Raw genomic sequence first — 11,263 nt, 5'->3', positions numbered from 1 at the left:
TAGTGTAGTGACCCAAGTTTACACCTAAGTCGAGACATGGTACTTGAACTACTTGTGATTCCAAACTAATCCTTGGCATAACATATTCATCAATAACAAAGTGACCTGTTAATTTTATATATATATATATATATATATATATATATATATATACCATATCATATCATATTATACTAAAAGTGGAAAGAATGTTAAAAGTGGAAAGAATGTTAGGCAAAAGTTAGATTACCAGTTTGTCCCTATATCAAATATCAATACTATTAATCATCTAATCAATTTTTAATTAAATATTAAATAACAAATTTTAATTACTACAAGGGTGAGCTACACATTAAGCCAATATCAAATTTATCAATTTTTTCGATTATAATTTATTCATGTTGTATGGTGAATTAATATTAAATTTTTATAAGTAATTATTATCAATAAGACAAAAAGACTCCTAATTATATTGTTCAATGAATTACAGGTGAGGACCAAATGTTACATAATTAAGTAGGAAACTGATGGGCCGCATTTATTTTTTCGGGATACTAAGCAAATAGTCCTTGGAATGAAAATAATTACAAACTTATAGCCCATTACTTTCATAGCCTCCTAAATAATTACATTATATACCCCCTCAAACAATTGGCTATAGAAACTAAAAATCCCTAACAATAAAATTTCAAAACAACAATTTCCGTCACTTCAACAAATCAAAAAACCCAATTTTTGATCAATTCTCTGTTCTACCCCAATTCTCCTTCCATTTTTATCCGCGATTCTCATTCTTCCCTCATTTCTCCTTCTTTCTTGATCGACGATTTTCCTTCTTCCAGTTCAAATCAACACTCAATTTTGAGGATGGAGCAAATACCCATTCTTTTACAACACAGTGAAATTTGAAATTCGCAGAATAAAGTTGATGTACTGCTCATAGAAAATACTATAAATTTCGAAGATTTTGTAAAATAAATAGCAGATCATTTCAAACTTAATGGAAGTATTGACATAAGTTATTCAATTGCAGAAGAATTTCTGTAATTGAAAGTATCCAGTGATATGGCAGTCAAAGTCTACCTCGACTTGAAGAAGAAGAATCAGCATATTGCTTCTTATCCGTTGATCATTCCCTACAACTGTAAAACAATGGAAAAATGATCAATTATCTAGAAATATCTCAAAAAAATACAGAACTATCGATTTATGAAAAAAATATATGTAATGAAATTGATCTTCTTGCTAATAATATTACTAAGGAAATGACTTTCATAGAGATAATCGTAGACATCTTGAAATAATCAATTCAAGTTTATCAAATCTACCAGAACAAAATCACTCTAGCTCAAGTTGTAAAATGACATTCAGTTCATGAAGGTTTTCAATATAGAACTCCGAGATCTTGCAAAAACAAATGTAATGCCTATACATAATCTTGTATATGACATATTATTTTTCGTAGATTGATGAAACAATTAAATTTTTTTACATAAATACTGAATGATACAATAGTAGTGTATGGCTTGTTGTTTTGGTATCATTCAGAAATAATTTGGAGAAAATAAGAAATTACTAATGATATGATAATAGTATATGACATACTGTTCTAGTATCATTCAGAAATAATCAAGAACAAATGAGCAACTACTCAATGATGTCGTAACAATATGTGGCATACTATTCTAGTATCATTCATAAATAATCTGGAGAAAATGATCAATTATTGAATGATGTCACAGTAGTATATGGTCATATAGTTCGGGAATCATTTCAGAAATAATATGAAAATAAGAGCAATTACTAAATGATACCACAGTAGTATATGGCATATTGTTATGGTATCATTCAGAAATAACTAAATGATAGTATAGTAGTATATGGCATACTAATATGGTATCATTCAGAAATAATCAAGAAAAAATGAGCAATTACTCAATGTGGCATAATAGTATATGGCATACTGTTGTGGTATCATTCAAAAATAATCTGAAGTAAATGAACAATTACTAAATGATATTATAGTAGTATATGACATACTAATCTGGTATCATTCAGAAATAATCTGAAAAAATGAGCAATTACGAAATGATGTCATAATAGTATATGACATACTGTTTTGGTATCATTCAGAATAATCTGGAGGAAATGAGCAATTACTAAATGATACTATAGTAGTATATGGCATACTGTTCTGGTATCATTCAGAAATAATCAACAAAAAAATGAACAATTACTAAATGATACCATAGTAGTATATGGCATACTAATCTGGTATCATTCAGAAATAATCAAGAAAAAATGAGCAATTACTCAATGATCATAATAGTATATGGCATACTGTTGTGGTATCATTTAGAAATAATCTGGAGAAATGAGCAATTACTAAATGATATTATAGTAGTATATGACATACTAATCTGGTATCATTCAGAAATAATCTGAAAAAAGGAGCAATTACTAAAAGAGTATCTATATACTATATTGGTATCATTAATACTCCTACTTCGCACCCTACAAGTTGGTTAAATTATACTAAATGAAAATCTATATACTCTAATGGTATCATTACGATTTTCTTCTTCATAAATTACTCATTACTAAGTGATACCAATAGAGTATCTATATAGTGTATTTGTATCATTAAGGTTTTCTTCTGCATACACTACTCGTTAGTATGTGATACTAAAACAGTATCTACATACTTTATAGGTATCATGAATGTTTCTTCTTCATAAATTACTCATAAAACCATGTTTCAAAAATATTTTATAAGAAAAAATATTGTATGAGTATCATTAAGCTTTTTGTTCGTAACTAATTCATTATGCGTCTAAAATAGTATATCTCTACTGAATGGGTATCATTAAGGTTTGTTGTTAATAACTAACTTAGTAAGTGATACTAAAATAGTATATAAATAATGTATGAGTATCATTAAGCTTTTTGTTCATAACTAATTTATTAAGTGATTCTAAAATAGTATATCTCCACTGAATGGGTATCATGAAGGTTTGATGTTAATAATTAACTTTGTAAGTGCTACTAAAATAGTATATAATTATTGTATGAGTATCATTAAGCTTTTTGTTCATAATTAATTTATTAAGTGATACTAAAATAGTATATATTTACTGAATGGGAATCATTAAGGTTTGTTGTTAATAACTAACTTAGTAAGTGATACTAAAATAATATATAAATATTGTATGAGTATCATTAAACTTTTTGGTCATAACTAATTTATTAAGTGATGTTGAAATAGTATATTTTTACAGTATCGGTATCATTAAGCTTTGTTATTCATAACTAATCTATTAAGTGATACTAAAATAGTATATAAATAATGTATAGTATCATTAAGCTATTTGTTCATAACAAATTTATTAAGTGATACTGAAATAGTATATCTCTATTGAATGAGTATCATTAAGGTATGTTGTTAATAACTAACTTAGTAAGGGATACTAAAATAGTATATAAATATTGCATGAGTATCGTTAAGCTTTTTGTTCATAACTAATTTATGAAGTGATACTAAAATAGTATATCTCTACTAAATGGGTATCATTAAGGTTTGTTGATAATAACTAACTTAGTAAGTGATACTAAAATAGTATATAAATATTGTATGAGTATCATTAGCCTTTTTGTTCATAACTAATTTATTAAGTGATACTAAAATAGTATATATTTACTGAATGAGTATCATTAAGGTTTGTTGTTAATAACTAACTTAGTAAGTGATACTAAAATAGTATATAAATACTGTATGAGTATCATTAAGCTTTTTGTTCATAAATTATTTATTAAGTGATACTAAAATAGTATATCTCTACTGTATCGGCATCATTAAGCTTTGTTGTTCATAACTATTTAATAATATTAAAATAGTATATATACACTGAATGGGTATCATTAAGGTTTGTCGTTAATAATTAAATTAGTAAGTGATACTAAAATAGTATATAAATATTGTATGGGTATCATTAAATTTTTTGGTTCATAATTAATTTATTAAGTGATACTAAAATAGTATATAAATATTGTGTGGGTCTCATTAAACTTTCTTGTTCATAACTAACTTATTAAGTGACACTGAGTGGGTATCATTAAGGTTTGTGGTTAATAACTAACTTATATATTGACATGTTATCATTAAGGAATATTTTATGTATTGGTAACAATGATATGATACCATTACATTTTATGCATATATTGTTGCGGTAGCATAAGGTTTCATTCATTCGTTTATTTACAAAACCACTCATATCTTAATAATACCATAATAATATTGTCACGCCCAAACTCAAGGGGCGCAATTAACTCCTAAAGCCAAAACTCAGGCCCAAGCCGACCCTGCTGAACCATTTGCTACTAGCGCATGGCAGTCACATGCAATTAAGAAAACAAACAAGTATATCTCAGCTTAAAACTAAGCCCTCGGCCGGCAAGGCCCCTGTCAACAGATCTACAAAAGAACCAGCTACTCCCAAGAGTTCATATAAAGAAATATCCAACTAGCACAGAAGTCCTGATTGGGCCGTCGAGGCCACCATGATATCTATACCAAAACTAAAAACAGGTAAATATCAGTACAATACATCAAACAGCTCACAAGCTTCAGCAAACCAACAACATAGGCCAGCATGGCCATAACGTAGCTATAAACCCCGCACACTAGTCTGCAAGCCTCTAAGAGTAGTAAAGATTAGTGGGACAGGGCCCCCAGCCTACCCATGAGAATATATACAACAAAAGGTAACAAACCTCCCAACTCTGGCAGCTCCGGAGGAAAGGGGCTGACCAATCGGATAAAAGTCAATCCTGCTGATATGGAGGTCTACTCGGTCATCTGTCAGGACCTGCATGCATGAATGCAGCGCCCCCAAGGCAATGGGGCGTCAGTACAAAATAATGTACAGAGTATGAAAGGCAATAGACTATGATGAGGTATCCTGATATACCGGAATAATCTGATAAATAAATTAAGGATAAGATAATTGTACTGACCTGCTTCTAAATCTAAATTTATCAAAAATAATAAAACAACAACCTAACCAAGCCCCCATAAGCTCGGTAGGTACAAACAGCACACAAGACCACCTACTCAGGCCCCCATAAGCCCGGAAGGTGCCAATCAGCCTGTATACCCCTATTGGTAGTCCCCTAGCCCCGCAGGCAGTCACATAGCCGTCTTAGGCATCAACATATCTTATAGACAACTCATAGCCCTCTTAGGCAACAACATGGCCTTGTAGGAAGCACATAACCTTCTTAGGCATCAATATATATCCCTGTAGGCAACTCATAGCCCTTCTAGGCATCAATATAGCCCCGTAGGCAACTCATAGCCCTTCTAGGCATCAATATAGCCCCGTAGGCAACTCATAGCCCTTTTAGGCATCCATATAGCCCTGTAGGCAGAACATAACCCTGCTAGGAATATATCACATTCCTGCAGCTAACAACAATAGCCCAAAGGCAACAATAACAATCCAACAGCTAAAAGTGAGCCATTTAGTTATAGACAACCTATACAAATAGCCACTAAGTCGTGTCCCACATACGAATGTTACTACTGAATAAGAATCCTGATAAGAGAGGATTATACGCACTCGAGCAGCCAACAATCAACAATAATGGCTATAAGTACAACAACGATAACAACTCAATTACATTGCTCCTAAGCTTTAAGGAAACATGCCATAGGAAGAGAATAGCCTTAACATACCTTTTTCGCTAAATTCACGTGGCCTAAAGACTTTAACTCATAACTCCCTCGATACTACAACAAGGTAGGACCATAATCAACACACAAAATAAAAGATACCATGACAATACAATAAAAGATATGTATTTCCGTCGCAAATTGCTATTTGCTGCTTATAAAAGCTAGAGTCAATGAAAGAAAGGTCTTACCTCGATCTTAGGTTCATAATTCACCTCAAAACCTTCAAATATACTCAAACCCCTGCTTTCCCAATACTAAAATGTGATATGCTACGCAATCGATAAAACAAATTATACCACGATGTTGAGCCCAACGCGTAGAACAACTTTCGTCAAGGACTTACGTCGAGAAAATCTATATTTCACTTGATCCTAAAAATGGGTTTCTATGTTTTCTCTGTATATTTAGCTTAAAATGAAGAAAAAACTCGAAGAAGAAGATATATACAACTTTCCACCGACCTAGGGCCCCACCTCACGTGCCTGCTTGCGCAGTCTCACGAAAATACGAATATCTCTCTATTCTGAAGTCGTATGAATGAACGGTTTGATGCGTTGGAAACTAGACTCGTAGACCTTCGATTCAATAGTTTGTGGGCCCCATAACACTTTATAGATTGGGAGAAAACCTCCAAGACATTTGACCCAAATTTCAGAGAAATCTTTAAGAAGGAACTTACGATAACTTCCGCCAACTTTTATTTTGCCACTTACCTAACTTCAAAACTTGAGATGCAACACTTGAACACTTAAAATAGGACATACCACATGATTCTTAATTTATTACTCACCCTCCTTGTCTTTCCACGAAGGTACGAGTTAATTTAGACGTTTTGAAAAGTCGGGGTGTTACAAATATATTCATCACAAAGTATCATATACTGACATGGTATCGTTAAGGATTGTTTTCATAGATTCATATACTGTTGTGGAATCATTAAGGACTGTTTTCATATATTCATATATTGATATGGTATCATTAAGGTTTTATACAACCATTCATGTACAACCAACTCATTTCTCAATGATACCATCACAACATATCATATACTAATATGAAATCACTAAGGATTGTTTCATATATTTATATACTACTGTAGTTTCATTGAGATTTCCTACAACCATTCATCTACAACCAACTCATTTATCTGTGATATCATCATAACATATCATATACTGACATTATATCATTAATGAGTGTTTCATATATTCATATAGAAAAAATATAGAAAGATGATTTTTTTTTTTAAAAAAAGAAGAATATAAATGAACAAAAAAAAGAAAAAAAGGAACTAAGAGAAAAACGAAAAAAAAAAAAGAGAAGAAAACAAATAATAAAATATTATCAAAAGAGACCCAGGAATAAAATGATATATGAGAAAAAGACAAAAATTGTCACGCTCCGAGCCTACACCCTGGATGGGACTGACACTCAAGAACCATTGCTGGCCCCAAGCGAACCATTGGCCTGGCTAGACTCTCGGCGGAAGACTTTAAGCATTAAGAGAAAAAAATGCAAGATAACTGAACTGTCTCAAACTAAACTCAGAATGTTTTAGAAATAAATATTTAACTTAGTCAAAGTGGCAACTCAAATCTGAACATAAGCCAATAACAAGATAATGACAAATGAACTAACTAAGAGCCCGTTTGGATTGGCTTAAAAGTCGGTCAAACTTACTTTTAAGTCAGTTTTTGACTTCTGGAAGTTTTTGGCAAATATAAAAAATGACTTAAAATAAGTTTAAAAAATCACTTAAAATAAGTTACGAAGTGTTTGGCAAGGTAAAAAATGACTTAAAATAAATCAAAAATTACTTAAAATAAGTCAAAAACCAAAAGTAGGTCTCCCCCTACTTTTTATTTTTGACTTAAAAGCTAACTTTTTTAAGCCAATCCAAACGGGCTCTAATTGTCTATGAAGCCTCTAACAATTGAGATGGACGTCGGGACAAGACCTACGACATCCTAATGAACTAACTAATCAAAGCAACAAATAGGGAATCCTCCAGAAAGCAACGAGGCTCACCAACTGACTCTGAGTGCTCAACTGGATCAACGAGGTGCTGGGTGCTGATCCTGGTTACCTGTATCTGCATCATAAAACGATGTAGGCCAAATGGCGTTAGTATATTGAATGTACGAGCATGTGAGGGGAAATCTAAACAACACTTAAGCTTGAACTGGGATCTAAAAGAAATACTTACCTCAGATTTACTCAACTCATGGATACTCAACTCAATGCAGAAATAAACAATAGAAAAGATGTAGTTTATATAAAGCATTTAAAACAGTAAGAAACAACTCAGTATACATGTATACAATAAAGTAATATAACTTTGTGGGAGTTTCTCTAACCGATAACCATCACTATGAGCTATGTGATGATACAGTGTCTCGTCCACGCTGTCAGAACTGTCATATAACTTGCCGTGATATAGAACGCCTCAACTAAGTGGATCCACTAGTCTATGCTAAAAAGCACTAAGAAATCATTTAAAAAGTATGACCCTTTCTACCCACGTTGGCTACATTTTATGGAAACATTAAGTTGTTATGAACTCGTCCCCACATCGGTGCTCAATACTACTCCCAAAATACTCAGCTCATATGTTTAAAAACAAAAACTCTTTCTGTGGTTTGAGATAATTACTCAAAAACTAGCTCAAAGGCTCTCTTGGAAATTGGTGTTTCCTCTCTTGTTTAAATGTGAAAACATTTACTCTTTGGGAATACTTAGTTCCCATATACTCTTTTTGAAGAAATGAACTTCATTTGTTACTCTTACTTAACTCAAAGCTCAAGTCTTAAAACAAGTTTAAAGCATTTGTAAAAGATTTTTTGAAATGACTCTAAGAACTCTCTAGACTTGGCTCTTAACTTTCCTAGAATTTGAATTTATGGATTCAAGGATTGTGATTTGTTATAGGAAAGATCTCGTGATGTTTAAGAGTGTTTTTAGATAGTTAAACATGAGAAACGATCAAGAAATCACTGTCTGGAAGTAAGTCCACAACGCGGAGATGCATTAAAATATTTGATCACGAAATTAATTTTAAAACAGAGGAGTCGCATCCTCTCCGTGACGCGGAGGTGATTTTTATGCACTAGGGGAGCAAGTCCGCAACGCGGACTTGCGTGCCGAAATCTGCTCGACTTTTTCCTTCTTCGTTTTCTCACCCCAATTTGCCTAAATTCGACTCTTTTTCTCAATCACTATTTAGATTCAAATACTCAGTATATGTACACAAGATTCTAACTCAAAACAACTCTTAAATCGACACGATTCCTTCAAGAACTCCACAATCCCATCAAATCTCAAGAACTAAAGCAAATTTCTAGAACATAATTCAACAGCATCATACTTTCAACTTTCTAGAAATGAATTTTGCTGAAACAAACATGATTGGCGCGTGGGTGAACGAACTCAACGCTATGAAAGTCTCACATACCTCGTAGGATTGAATCCTTGGTGAAATCCACAACCAAAATATCAAGAACTTGACGAATCTTGAACTTTTCTTCTCCTTTCCTCCTCTTTTCTCTTCTCTCAAAGCCCTAGCGCAATTCTCAATTGTGTAAACTGAATTCACTCAGTTTAGACCCCAATTAATTTACTAAAAATTGATTTAATTAATTGGGTAAGGTAAAGACCAAAATACCCTTCTAAAATCCGGTTTTGACTTTCCTTATCTAGACAGCCCAACTTCAAATGGGCATATCTCGCTCATACGGACTCGAAATCGAGCAAACTCGGTGACGTTGGAAACATAATTCAAAGATCTTTCCTATGGTATCTTGTAGCACACCTAGCTCATTCTGATCTAGGAGATATGGTCGTTTGAAGTTGACCCAAAACTCATCCTTAACTTAATTTGTCAAACTTTCCAAATTTGATTATTTCCAAAAACGATTTCTTCCTAATTCTAGTTCTTTCAAATAGCGAGGTATTACAAAAAGGATACATAAAAATAAAAAATAAAGTGTTTTTCTTAATTACTCCTAGATGTAGTTTCATGATTCGTCTTTTTTTGAATTTTTGTTAGTTACTTGTTCATGTAGTTTAATCTAATTTATTTATTAGTCTGAAAATAATTAGCTTATTTTTTCTATATTTTATTTTTATGTTTGAAAAAATAAAATAAAGTTTAAAAAATGATTGTAAAAAATAAAACTAAAGAATAAAATAATTAAATTAGTTTGGAAAAATAGAATACACAAATCAAGAATCTTGGGTGAAAGAAAGAGAGAGAGAAAAAAATAAAGAAATAAAAAAAAAAGAAAATAACAGCTAACTGATAGAGTAATAGTCAATCAGGGTATGCACGCAATTAATTCTTGTCGAATGAATATTTGGTGTAGTTTATACATAAAAGAATGGGCTAAAGATGGGGAGGGGGTATGGGCTATAAATATTTAGGGGAGAATGGGTATATGAAGAGTTTCTCTGTGTTTTGGTATGAACTTGTAAATATTTTAGGTTTGATGACCCTTTTATGTAGTTTTTCCTTATTTTTTTCCTTTCATCTCCCCTCATCTAAGGTTTTCCTATTTAAAGTCACCTAGAAAGGGAAATGAATTTACAAATCTCATATCTGATCTTCTTAGTAAAGTATGTTGATGTCAATTATCTCTTATAAATTAAGACCCATTTTCTCATTTTTGGTATATCATTTCTTTCTTCTTTTTTGATTTCCTTTTTGGTCACAGTCATAGACTGCAAAAGAAACGTTGTCATCAATCTTTGTAGAACTGTTAAGGGCAATAACATTAGTTGTATTTGGATCGAAGACGGTATGATTGATTGATTAATTGTAAATAATGTTTGGAAGGAAATAATATTTTTTTATCATGTTGTATGAATTACAACAAAATAATGAATTATTTGTACTATTTTATGTAAAGTGCTTATAGTGATGACCATTTCTAAGTGATTTTTGTATTAGTTTTAAATGTTCTTATTTTCTTATTCCTTTTTAGTTAAATATGTTCTCGCTTATATAAAGAAATTTGTGTCTGGAGTACAATTAAATAGATATTACTTATTTAGACTTTATATAATTATTGGGCGTGGAACATGTACAATATCTCAATGAAATTAAATATTTTATTATATGACATATCATTTGTGTTTTACATGGATAATATGAAATATTTGGCAGATATGTTGAATGACTATACATGCATTTATAATTAGTTCATTATCTCACGAATTAGTATATTACCTCTTTAATTAATACTCCCTCCGTCCCATTTTATGTGAGGTATTTTGACCCGATACGAAGTTTAAGAAAAGAAGAAAGACTTTTTAAATTTGTGGTCTAAAATGAATGATAGAAATTTGTGTGGCTGTAACTCATTTCATTAAGGGTAAAATGGATATTTTATAATTAAATTGTTACTTTATTGTCACGCCCCGAGCCTACACCCTGGACGTGGCCGGCACTCGAAGACCATTGCTGGTCCCCAAGCGAACCCTCATCCTGGCTGACTCCAAGAGGAATACTAACTTAAGCATACAAGAGCTTAAAACTGAATAAGAGTTTATAAA

Source organism: Solanum verrucosum, unplaced genomic scaffold, assembly GCF_900185275.1.
Source record: "Solanum verrucosum unplaced genomic scaffold, falcon-dt-bn FXZP01000106.1, whole genome shotgun sequence".
Taxonomy (NCBI): domain Eukaryota; kingdom Viridiplantae; phylum Streptophyta; class Magnoliopsida; order Solanales; family Solanaceae; genus Solanum; species Solanum verrucosum.
The sequence above is the reverse complement of the archived record's forward strand: the minus strand, read 5'-3'. Positions refer to the sequence as shown.